Source organism: Macaca nemestrina, chromosome 10 (assembly GCF_043159975.1).
Source record: "Macaca nemestrina isolate mMacNem1 chromosome 10, mMacNem.hap1, whole genome shotgun sequence".
NCBI classification, from domain to species: domain Eukaryota; kingdom Metazoa; phylum Chordata; class Mammalia; order Primates; family Cercopithecidae; genus Macaca; species Macaca nemestrina.
The window spans coordinates 21,888,013-21,901,178 of record NC_092134.1 but is presented as its reverse complement, the minus strand read 5'-3'; the positions used below and the strand labels follow the sequence as shown (position 1 = coordinate 21,901,178).

General features: G+C 50.1%; 1 pseudogene; it reads left to right on the top strand.

Annotated features, from left to right (window-relative positions):
• Positions 1 to 119: 119 nt before the first annotated feature.
• On the top strand, positions 120 to 3,953 carry LOC105493407 (heat shock cognate 71 kDa protein-like; annotated as a pseudogene).
• The last annotated feature ends 9,213 nt before the right edge of the window (positions 3,954 to 13,166 follow it).

The following is a 13,166-nucleotide window of genomic DNA, read 5'->3' as shown; positions in this document are numbered from 1 at the left end:
ACAATCCGAGCCAGGCCTGCATGCCAGCAACCATTTTCTAAGGGACCTTCATTTAGTGTTGATCTTGCTAGCACCAACTCTTGTGTGTATATTGTCCAGCACAAAAAGGTAAAGTTAATTGTCAATGATTGAGGAAACCAAACCACTCCAAGCTATGCCACCTTTGTGGATACTGAACGATTGATTGGTGATGCCATTAAGAGTCAAGTTGCAGTGAACCCCAACAACACAGTTTTTGATGGCCAACGTCTTATTGGATGTGGATTTGATCATGCTGTTGTCTGGTCTGATATGAAGCACTGGCCCTTCATGGTGGTGAGTGATGCTGGCAGGCCCAAGGTCCAAGGAGAGAACAAGGGAAAAACAAAAAGCTTCAGGCCAGGTGTGGTGGCTCACGCCTGTTATCCCAGCACTTTGACAGGCTGAGGTGGGTGGATTGCTTGAGCCCAGGAGTTCGAGACCAGCCTGGGCAACATGGTGAAACCCTGTCTGTACTAAAAATACAAAAATTAGCCAGGTGTGGTAGCATGCACCTCTAGTCCCAGCTACTTAGGAGGCTGAGGAGGGAGGATCACTTGAACCCGGGAGGTCAAAGCTGCAGTGAGTCATGATCACGCTACTGCACTCCAACCTGGGCAACAGAACGAGACCCTGTCTCAAAACAAAAAACTTCTATCCAGAGGTGTCCCCTATGGTTGTGACAAAGATGAAGGAAATTGCAGAAGCCTACCTTGGGAAGACTGTTACCAATGCTGTGCTCACAGGGCCAGCCTACTTTAATGACTCAGCATCAGGCTACCAAAAAGATGCTAGAACTATTGCTGGTCTCAATGGACTTAGAATTATCAACAAGCCAACTGCTGCTGCTATTGCTTATGGCTTAAACCAAAAGGTTGGAGCTGAAAGAAATGTGCTGGTCTTTGACCTGGGAGGTAGCACTTTATTTTATTTTATTTATTATTTTATTTTATTTTATTTATTTTGTCTTATTCTTATTTTATTTTCTGAGACAGAGTCTCATTCTGTCACACAGGCTGGAGTGCAGTGGCACGATCTTGGCTCACTGCAACATTGCTCTCCTGAGCTCAAGTGATCCTCCCACCTCAGCCTCCCGAATAGCTGGGACTACAGGTGTTTGCCACCATGCCCAGCTAATTTGTTAATTTTTTGTAGAGATGAGGTCTCACTATGTTGCCCAGGCTGGTCTCAACCTCCTGGGATCAAGAGAGCCTCCCACTTTTGCCTCCTGAGTAGCAGGACTATAGGCGTGCAGGAGGTGGCACTTTTGACGTGTCAGTCCTCACTATTGAGGATGAAATTTTTGAGGTCAAATCTACATCTGGAGAAGGTGGAGAAGACTTTGCAACCAAATGGACAGCTGTTGCACTGCTGAGCTCACGTGCAAGCATAAGAAGGACCTCAGTGAGAACAGGAGAGCTGGCTGGGCATGGTGGCTTTTGCCTGTAATCTCAGTACTTTGGGAGGCCAAAGCAGATGGATCACTTGAGGTCAGAAGTTCGAGACCAGTCTGGCCAACATGGTGAAACCCCGTGTCTACTAAAAATACAAAAGTTCAAAAGTTAGCCAGGTGTGGCTGGGCGCAGGGGCTTACACCTATAATCCCAGCACTTAGGGAGGCCGAGGCGGGTGGATCACGAGGTCAGGAGATCGAGACAATCCTAGCTAACATGATGAAACCCTGACTCTACTAAAAATACAAAAAATTAGCCGGGCATGATGGTGGGCGCCTGTAGTCCCAGCTACTCAGGAAGCTGAGGCAGAAGAATTGCTTGAACCTGGGAGGCGGAGGTTGCAGTGAGCCGAGATCACGCCACTGCACTCCAGCCTGGACGACAGAGCGAGACTCTGTCTCAAAAAAAAAAAAAAAAAAAAAAAAAAATTAGCTGGGTGTGGTGGCAGGCACCTGAAATCCCAGCTACTTGGGAGGCTGAGGTAAGAGAATCACTTGAACCCAGGAGGCAGAGGTTGCAGTGAGCCAAGATCGCATCATTGCACTCCAGCATGGGTGACAGGAGCAAGACTCCGTCTCAAAAAAAAAAATTGTAAAAAAATTAGCCAGGCGTAGCAATGGGTGCCCATAATCCCAGCTATTAAGGAGGCTGAGGCACGAAAATTGCTTGAACCTGGGAGGCAGAGATTGCAGTGAGCAGAGATCAGGCCACTGCACTCCAGCCTGGGTGACAGAGGGAGACTCCGTCTCAAAAAGAAAAAAGAAAAAGAGCTGCCCCCACGCCTTCATGCAGCTTGTGAACGTGCAAAGCGTCCTCTCTCTTCCAGCACCCAGGCCAGAATTGAGATTGATTCTCTCTAGGCAGGAATCGACATCTATACCTCCGTTACCATGCCCGATTCGAAGAATTGAATGTTGACCTGTTCCATGCCTGATTCGAAGAATTGAATGTTAACCTGTTCCATGCCTGATTCGAAGAATTAAATGCTGACCTGTTCCATGGCATCCTGGACCCATAGAAGAAGCCCTTCGAGATGCCAAACCAGACAAGTCACAGATTCATGATATCACTCTGGTTGCTGGTTCAGCTTCTAACTGCAAGATTCAGAGCTCGCCCAAGACTTCTTCAATAGAAAAGAACTGAAGGCTGGGCATGGTGGCTCATGCCTGTAATCCCAACAGTTTGGGAGGCTGAGCCGGGAGGATCACTTGAGCCCAGGAGGTTGACACTGCAGTGGGCCATGACTGTGCCACTGCACTCCAGCGTGGGCAACAGTACGAGACCCTGTCTCAATAAAACAAACCCAACTGCATAGGAGCATTGACCCTGATGAAGCTGTTGCTTACCATCCAGCTACCCAGGCAGCCATCTGATCTGGAGACAAACCAGAAAACATTCAAGACTCATTGCTCCTGGATGTCACTCCTCTTTCCCTTTCATTGAAACTGCTGGCTGAGTCACAACAGTCATTGTTAAGCATAATACTTCCATTCCTACCAAGCAGACACAGACCTTCACTACCTGCCCTGGCAGCCAGACTGTCGTGCTTACTCAGTTTATGAAGGCGAGCGTGCCATGAGCAAGGATAACAGCCTGCTTGGCAAGTTTGAGCTCACGGGCATACCTCCTGTGACAGTGTTCCTCACACTGAAGTCACTTGACACTGATGTCAGAGACATTCTCAGTGTCTGTGCTCTGGACAAAAGTACAGGAAGTTGGGTGTGGTGGCTCACACCTGTAATCCTAGCATGTTGGGAGGCCGAGGCAAGTGGATTACTTGGGCCCAGGAGTTTGAGACCATCCTGAGCAACAATGGTGAAACCCCATCTCTAAAAAAAAAAATACAAAAAAATTAGCCAGGTATGATAGGGTGCACCTGTAGTCTCAGCTACTTGGGGATGCTGAGGCAGAAGGATCACTTGAGCCCAGGAAGTCGAAGCTGCAATGAGCCGAGTTTGCACCACTACACTCTAGCCTGGGCAACAGAGCAATGTCTCAAAAAAATAAAAAATAGTACAGGAAAAAAGAACAAGATTACTATCACTAATGAATGACTGTTTGACCTAATGAAGGGTCGTTTGAGCAAGGAGGACATTGAGCGTATGGTCCAGGAAGATGAGCAGTAGAAAGCTAAAGATGAGAAGCAGAGGGTCAAGAATTCACTTGAATCCAATGCATTCAACAGGAAAGCCACCGTTGAAGATGAGAAAATTCAAGGCAAGATTAATGGTGAGGACAAACAGAAGATTCTTGACAACTGTAATGAAATTATCAACTGGCTCCATAAGAATCAGATGGCAGAGAAGGAAGAAATTGAACATCAGCAGAAAGAGCTGGAGAAAGACTGCAACCCCATCATTACCAAGCTGGACCCAAGTGCTGGAGGACCACCAGGAGGCTCACCTGGGGGAGTCCCTGGTAATGGAGCTCCTCCCTCTTAGTGGTACTTCCTCAGGGACAACCATTTAAGAGGTTGATTAAGCCAACCCCAATATAAAGATCACATGATTCCACATAGCTAAAACACTGAAGAACCCAAATTTGTAACAAATTCTGTGGCAGTTTTAATGCTGAGCTGCTAGGGGCCGGGCGTAGTAGCTCACGGCTGTAATCCCAGCACTTTGGGAGGTTGAGACAGGTGAATCACTTGAGGTCAGGAGTTCGAGATTAGCCTGGCCAACATGGTGAAACCCTGTCTCTACTAAAAATACAAAAATTAGCTGGGCATGGTGGTGCACACCTGTAATCCCGGCTACTCGGGAGGCTGAGGCAGAAGAATCGCCTGAACCCGGGAGGTGGAGGTTGCAGTGAGCAGCGATCGCACCACTGCACTCCAGCGTAGGTGATAGAGCGGGACTCCATCTCAATAAATAAATAAATAAATAAAGTCGAGCTGCTAAATTACTGGACATTCTCAATACTTATATGGAACATGTGTACAGGGGAAAGAAGTAACATTGTAGTTTATAAGCACTGTATTGTAAGTGGAAAATGCAATGTCTTAAATAAAACTATTTAAAATTGGCACCCCCCAAAAAAACAGCCGGTCTGGGTGGCAGGCACCTGTATTTCAAGCTACTCAGGAGGCTGAGGTGGGAGGATTGCTTGAGTCCAGGAGGTGGAGGCTGCAGTGAGCCATGATTGCTCCACCGCACTCCAGCCTGGGTGATGGATCGAGACCCCATCTTGAAATAAATACATACATAAATAAAGTGAACAATTCAGCAGCATTTAGTACATTCACAACATTATGAAGCTACCAACTCTATCAAGTTCCAAAACTTATTTTTCACCTTTACTTTGATAATTGGAAGCACTGATCATTCCAAAACATTTTTATCACCCCAAAAGGAAAAACCCTGTATCCGTTAAGCAGTCACTCCCCATTGCCCCTCCCCCAGCGCCTGGCAGCCAGCCATCTGCTCTCCATCTCTATGGGTTTCCCTATTCCGGACATTTCATATGAACGGAATCAACACTACATGTTTCTGTGTAACTGGCTTTGTCTCTTAGCATCGTGGTTTCGAGGCTCATCCCATTGTGGCGTGTATCATTCCTTCATTCTTTTCTTTTTTTTTTTTTTTTTTTTGAGACGGAGTCTCGCTCTGTCACCCAGGCTGGAGTGCAGTGGCCGGATCTCAGCTCACTGCAAGCTACGCCTCCCGGGTTCACGCCATTCTCCTGCCTCAGCCTCCCGAGTAGCTGGGACTACAGGCGCCCGCCACCTCGCCCGGCTAGTTTTTTTTGTATTTTTAGTAGAGACGGGGTTTCACTGTGTTAGCCAGGATGGTCTTGATCTCCTGACCTCGTGATCCGCCCGTCTCGGCCTCCCAAAGTGCTGGGATTACAGGCTTGAGCCACCGCGCCCGGCCTCCTTCATTCTTTTCTATGGCTGAATCATGTTCCCTTGTATGGATACCCTACTTTTTTTTTTTTTTTTTTTTTTTTTTTTTGAGACAAGGTCTCGTTTTGTTCCCCAGGTTGGAGTGCAGTGGCACAATCATGGCACACTGCAGCCTCAACCTCCTGGACTCAAGCAATCCTCCCACCTCAGCTTCCTGAGTAGCTGGGACTACAGGTGCATGCTACCACTCCAGGCAACTTTTTTGTTTGTATTTTTTGTAGAGACAGGGTCTCACTATGTTGCCCAGGCTGGTCTCGAACTGAACTACTGACCTCAAGTGATCCACCCACCTTGGCCTCTCAAAGTGCTGGAATTACAGGTGTGAGCCACTGCAACTGGCCAGATATGCCACCTTTGATTTATCCATCCATCCATCCACTGATGACCGTCAGGTGTCTCTGTTTGGGCTACTGTGAACACCCAGGCATCTTTGTGGCTGGGAACAGGAGAGGTGTGGAGAGAAGACAGTGAGTTAGAAGAACTAGAAAGGGGAATTTGGGAACTAGAACTGGGCTGTGGCCACTGAGATCAAGTCCTGATTTTACCTCCAAATCATGTCTTGAATCCATCACTTCTCCATCTCTGCCACCACTTCCCCATCCCAGGCCACCGCTATCTCTCCCCAGGTCAACTACTGCAGCCTCCCCTCCAGCCTCCCTTCTGCCACTCCCAACTCCCTCATCTCCGGGGTTCATTCTCCACTGAGCAGCCGAGGGATCCTCTTAGAACTTTCATGAAATCAAGTCATGGCACCCTCTTGCTCAAAGCCTTTCCATGGCTCCCCATGGCCTTGGGAGCAAGTCCAGACTTTGCCCCATGGGTGACAAGGCCCTCCATAGCCTGGCTGCTGGCTACCCCTCCAGCCTCTTCACACATGGTTTACTCTCCTCACACTCCGCTGCAGCCGCCAGACCTCCCTTTCTTCCCAGAGTGCACCATGCTCCAGTCCCTTGCACGTGCTGGTTCCCTTCCCAGGAGGCTTCTTCCTTCACCCAGTTACCCTTCATCCTTTAAGCTTTCACTCAGCCATTGCCTCTTTCAGGAAGGTCTGTGACCCCAACCCTTCCCCTCCCACTAAGTCAGAGGCCTTAGCTTCTTCCCATTAGCCATTCTCTCAACCAGTATTTACTGGGCACTGCTTTGCCCCAGGCACCAGGGATACAAGTTAAAAAGACAGGCAATGGCCAGGCACAGTGGCTCACACCTATAATCCCAGCACTTTGGGAGGCCGAGGCAGGCAGATCATTTGAGGTCAGGAGTTTGAGACCAGCCTGGCCAACATGGCGAAACCCCATCTCTACTAAAAATACAAAGTTAGCCGGGCATGGCGGTGCTTGCCTGTAATTCTAGGGTTCTCAGGAGGCTGAGGGGGGAGAACCACTTGAACCCAGGAGGTAGAGGTTGCAGGGAGCTGAGATCACGACACTCCACACCAGCCTGGGTGACAGAACGAGACTCTGTATCAAAAAAATTAATCAATTAATTAAACGGTTAGTTTTGCAGGGCACGGTGGCTCACACCTGTAAATTCAGCTTTTTTCTTTTTTTTTTTTTTGGAGTGCCACTATTCAGAGCTGAGGCAGGAGGATCACTTGAGCCTGAGAAGTCGAGGCTACAGTAAGCCATGATCCTGCCACTACCACACTCTAGCCTAGGTGACACAGCAAGACTCTGTCTCTAAATAAATGAATGAATAAATAAATAAAATGGTTAGTTTTGCTGGGCACAGTGGCTCACACCTGTAGTCCCAGCCTCTTGGGAGGCTGAGGCAGAGGAATCACTTGAGCCCAAGAGTTCAAGACCATCCTGGGTAACATAGCAAGATTCCATCTCTATGTAAAAAAAAAAAAAAAAAAAAAAAAGGCCAGGCGCGGCAGCTCATGCCTGTAATCCCAGCACTTTGGGAGGCCAAGGAGGGCAGATCACGAGGTCAGGAGATCGAGACCATCCTGGCTAACATGGTGAAATCGCATCTCTACCAAAAATACGAAAATTAGCCAGGTGTGGTGGTGGGCACCTGTAGTCCCAGCTACTCAGGAGGCTGAGGCAGGAGAATGGCATGAACCAGGGAGGCGGAGCTTGCAGTGAGAAGTTAAGAGCCCAGGAGAAAAATAAGCAGGGCAAGAGGATATGAATTGTTCATGAGGATGGGTTGCGGGGGTTGCCATTTTACTAGGAGGGGACCAAGGAAGGCCTCCTTGAGCAAAGACCTGAAGGAAATAAGGGCACAAACCATGCAGATAGCCAGGGAAGAGCATTGTTGGCAGAGGGAACAGCACGTGCAGAGGCCCGTAGGCAGGAAGCACAACCGGGAGGCCATGTGGCTGCAGCAGAGAGGAGGGGAGAGAAGAGATGACATCAGGGAGGCCTGTGGGCTTTTCTCAGGAGATTGGGAAGATGAGGTGGAACCCACAAAGGAGATGAGAAGACATAGCCAGTGACATAGGAGAAAAACCAGGAGAAGCCAATTGCAGGTCACATATCCGGGCTTGATAACTGTGGATGTACCCTTGGTGGACCTCTCCCCACATTGGAGGGCAGGTTCAGGAGGGCAGGGGGTTTGGTCTGCCTTGTTCACTGCTGTGTCTCAGCACCTGGCAGTGCCCGGGACATAGCAGGTGCTCAATGACCAGGACATGAGTCAGTGGCTGAGGTGGTGTCCCCTGTCCCCGCTGTTTGGCGACCAGATCTCAGTCTTCTGAAACTTTCCAGTGATGCTCCTCTTCACCTAGCCACCAGCAGGGGCAGATGGTGGTCCAGATGGGATCTGAGGCAGAGCTTCCTTCCACCGTGGCCACCCCACCCAAGAAGTGGGCTGAGCCAGTCACTCGCAAGAGGGAACTGAAATTATCCTCCACCACAACACACAGTCCTGGCGCCACACTGGGTAGGACATGGAGGAAGGGGGAGCAATAGCGAGGGCCAGAGTCCCTCCACTTCAAGTGTCCCCTTCCCCTGGTATATACGTGGGGGAAAGGAGGCACCAGCCAAGGGTTGGGTAGCTGTGTGTGAGTGAAGTTTGCTGAAGTCCCGGAGTCCTGGAAGGTCCTGCTGGCTCATCCCCTGGCTCAGGTGCAGGCCGTTTCTTTGTTTGGTTGTTAATTTGTTTTGTTTTTGTTTTTGAGACAGAGTCTCTGTCGTCAAGCTGGAGTGCTGTGGCACGATCTCGGCTCGCTGCAACCTCTTCCTCTCCGGTTCAAGCAATTCTCCCAAGTAGCTGGGATTACAGGCGGGCATCACATGGCCCGCCTAATTTTTTGGGTATTTTTAGTAGAGACAGAGTTTTGCCATATTGCCCAGGTTGGTCTCAAACTCCTGAGCTCAGGCAATCTGCCCACCTCGGCCTCCCAAAGTGCTGGGATTACAGGCGTCAGCCACCACACCTGGCAAGTGCAGCATTTATGAGTCCTGCTTTAAAAGGTGGCACGTGGGACATGGTGGCTCACACCCGTAATCCCAGCACTTTGGGAGGCTGAGGTGGGAGGAATGCTTCAGACCAGGAATTCAAGACTAGTCTGGGCAATATAGCAAGACTCCCTCTCTACAAAAATAATTAAATATTAGCTGGCCGTGGTGTCATTCACCTGTACTGGGGGACTGAGGCAGGAGGACCACTCAAGCCTGGAAGGTCAAGGCTGCAGTGAGCGATCACGCCACTGCATTCCAGGCTGGGCGACAGAGCAAGACCCTGTCTCAAAAAAAAAAAAAAAAAAAAAAAAAAGCTGGCATCGCCAACCTCTCTCTTCATGCTTTCATCCCTCCTTTAAGGAGGCCTCTCATTTTCACCGTGTTAGCCAGGATGGTCTCGATCTCCTGACCTCATGATCCACCTGCCTCGGCCTCTCAAAGTGCTGGGATTACAGGCGTGAGCCACCGCGCCCAGCCAAGGCAATTTCAATTTCTAAATTTCACCTGCTCAAAGCAAAGAAGAGGTGTTGCCTGGGGCTGGGGCGTGTTCGTTTGACGCGGTGCCTCACCATGAATCCTCAACCCAAAGCTCCGAGATGGTGAGTGAGGCACCAGTGTTCTCACAGGAAGAGGCAGAGCCAGTGCTAGCCTACTGGTCACCAAAGCCGGTATTCCTTTTTTTTTTTGGTACAGAATTTTGCTCTTGTTGCCCGGGCTAGAGTGCAATGGCACGATCTTGGCTCACTGCAACCTCCGCCTCCCAGGTTCAAGCGATTCTGCCGCCTCAGTCTCCCGAGTAGCTGGGACTACAGGTGCACACCACCATGCCTGCAAAGCCAGTATTCCTAACCACCTAGTACCCTCCGCTTCAAATCCAAAGAATCCTATCCAAGTACTGCTTTAGCAAAACCCACAACCAACCAACCCCCGCCCAGAAGCCCAGAATGACTGCCTTCTGTAGATAGATTCCATGGGATTTATTTTCCTTCTGGCTATTCGGGGTCGGGAGCTGAAGGGAGGTGGAGCTGGCGGGCATGGTTCCTGAGTCGCACCCTGGATTGCAGAAGAGCAAAGGAGGTCTTTCATTTGCTGGTAAAGCCCCAAACTCATAAAGCAACTTGTGCTGGGCATGGTGGTGCATGTCTGCAGTCCCATCTACTCGGGAGGCTGAGGCGGGAGGATCGCTTGAGGCCAGGAGTTCAAGGCCATAGTGTGCTATGATCGTGCCTGTGAATAGCCACTGCACTGCAGCCTGGGCAACATAACAAGATTGTCTCTCAAAATTTTTAAAAATAGTAAAAAGCAACTTGTAACCATGCATTAGGCTGGAAATTAATGGGTTTAATATGCATGAGTGGGTTCTAATCCCCACTCTGCCATTTGCAAACTGTGTGTCCTTCAGCAAGTCACTTTACCTCTCTGTGCCTTGGCCTCCTCATCTGTGAAACAGGGGAAATAGGCTGGGTGCGGTGGTTCACGCCTGTAATCCCAGCACTTTGGGAGGCTGAAGCGGGTGGATCACCTGAGGTCCGGAGTTCAAGACCAGCCTAGCCAACATGGTGAAACCCCATCTCTACTAAAAATACAAAAAATAACTGGTGTGGTGGCACGCCTGTAATCCCAGCTACTTGGGAGGCTGAGGCAGGAGAATCACTTGAACCCAGGAGGCAGAGTTTGCAGCAAGCTGAAATTGTGCCACTGCACTCCAGCCTGGGTGACAGAGCAAGACTCCATCTCAGAGACATAAAATAAAATAAAAATAATAGCTGATGTTTACTGAGCACTTGTTGTGGGTTTTGCTTCTTACCATGATGCTGAGAATTAGGAAAGACTTTACCATCTCTGTTTTAAAACATAAAGAAACCAGAACAGAGAGGTGATGCAGCTTGCCTGAAGTCACACAGCGAGCAAGTAAACCCCAGCTTAGAATCTGAGTAGCTGTGTGACTTGGGCAAGTCACCTCCCCTCTGTGAGCCTCAGTTTCCTCATCTGGAAAATGGAGATGATAAGGGTTGTTAAAAGGATTCAGTGAGCTTCATGGCCCATGAACTTGTCATTCTGTATTTAAGGGTATTTAACTTGTCACTTTGTATTTAAGGATTCCCTTTCCAACTGCCTGTCTACCATGAGAAGAAACACCATGTCTGCTGTGTTCACCACTGTATCCTCAGTGCCTAGAAAAGTCCTAGCACATAGTAGGGGCTCAGCAAATCTCAAGTTGAGGGGTAGTGTATTCTCTTGACCTTATGGGGCCTCAACTCCTCTCAGCCTTCCTCTGCCACCTGGTGCTGCAAACTTTCAACCCTAGGGCCATTCCAGTCAGCCCAGTAGATGCAAACAGGACCATCCCAGTCTCCTGTTTCAGGTACGAGGAGCCCACAAAGGACCTTTGGGTGATATGATTGCTATGAGGACCCAGTGCTGTTCTCTGGCCATTGCCAAGTGGCTAAAAGCTGCACACAAACAGGCTTCAGCCAAAAAGAAATGACTGACTCACAGAGCTGAGAAGTCCAAGAGTGACTGCTTTCAGGTATGGCTGGATCTAGGTGCACAGACATTGTCATCAAGATGGTTTCTCTCTGTCTCTGGGCTTTGCTCTGCTATGAGTGTGTTCACTCCCAGGCAAGACAGCCCTCAGAAATTCTGAGCTCATGTCCTCTGGAGTGCAGTGACACAATCTCAGCTCACTGCAACCTCTATCTCCCAGGTTCAAGCAATTCTCCTGACTCAGCCTCCCGAGTAGCTGGGATTACAGGCGTGCCACCACACCCCAGCTAATTTTTGTACTTTTTAGTAGGGATGGGGTTTCACCATGTTGGCCAGGCTGGTCTCAAACTCCTGACCTCAAGAGATCCACCTGCCTTGACCTCCCAAAGTACTAGGATTACAGGCATGAGACACCGTGCCCAGCCAAAATGAGGTATTTTCTTATCCAACTGTGCTGTTAAAGCCTGGAATTGAGGCTCATTGGCCCTGTGGGGCCACCTGCCCACCCCTGAACCACTCACTGGGGCATAGGAGGGAGGGTTAGCCCCAGAGAACATCTTGAACTTTGACTGGATGGAAAATCAGGTGCTTCTACCAGCACAAGGGGAAGTCAGGCAGCCACAGCCCATGTCCACTTCGATCTTGGCCTCGCGGTGAGTGGCTCCCAGCACGGAAACGTGGGGTCAGCTGCGCTCCCCACCCTCCAGCCCCACCCTCCTCTTTCTACTTCTGCTTCTAACAGTGTTGCCAAATACTCCCCTCTCTCCTCTCCTCCTCTCCGTGGCCCTGTGGCCCCAGCTGCCTCAGAGACATGAAGTGATTTCCCCCAAGGTCACACAGCGGGTCTATGTGGCAGAGCCCTGAGGCGCACCCAGGCAGCTGGCCATAGTGTCCTGCTCTTGGCCCAAGAATAAGCTCAAGCCCACCCCCAGCGCAGACCAGGGGAGCTGGCGTCTGAGTTCTGAAAGGAAGTGACTCAGGCGCCTGAGGCTCTGAAGATAATCCCCTTCCATCTGGGTGACTGATGGTCTGATAGGCCTGAGAACCCCACAGAGGGCAGAAGAAAGTGCAGCTCCTTGCACCTTGCACCCCGCTCGCTGGCTCAGGGCACCTCCTGCCTCGGGGCCCTTCCAGCCATGACTTCAACTCCTGCCTCCCCCTCTGGCACCCTCTTTTCATATATATATATATGAAAAGTACTACATTCAGGTACGAGGAGCCCACAAAGGACCTTTGGGTGATATGATTGCTATGAGGACCCAATGCTGTTCTATATATATATATATATATATATATATATATATATATATATATATGAGAGAGAGAGAGAGAGAGAGAGAGGAAGAGAGAGATGGGGGTTTCATCATGTTGCCCAGGCTAGTCTCAAACTCGTGAGTTCAGACAATCCGCTCGCCTCAGCCTCCCAAAGTGCTGGGACTACAGACGTGAGCCACCACGCCCGGTGCCCTCTGACACCTTCTGCCCCTCTCTGAGCATCTTGACATCTTACTCCCCAGAGAGGTCCTGCTTGCTGCCTCCTCCAGCGCAGAGGGTGCAGGTGGACAAGCTCCAGGGGTGGGCACCCCCATGCCTTTCTGCAGCCTCAGGTCCTGCGTAAGTCTTCTTGGGCTGCCAAGGGGCTCAGTAGGCCTCAAGTGTGGTAATCTAGGACCAGGAAGCCACCCTGGCTGATGTGCACGCGAGGAATGGCCCATAAATATGTCACCTCCTCTGTGGGAGCAGCCCCAGTCTCTGCCAGGTTCTGGGGGTGTGGCGGGAGAACTTCCCAGCCTCTGCCACACATCTGCATCTTGGGGTCAAGATCACCTGGGGAACGGGATGGGGGATGGAGGATGGGGGTAGGGTGGGGGGATAGGGCTGAAGGAATAGAGAGGG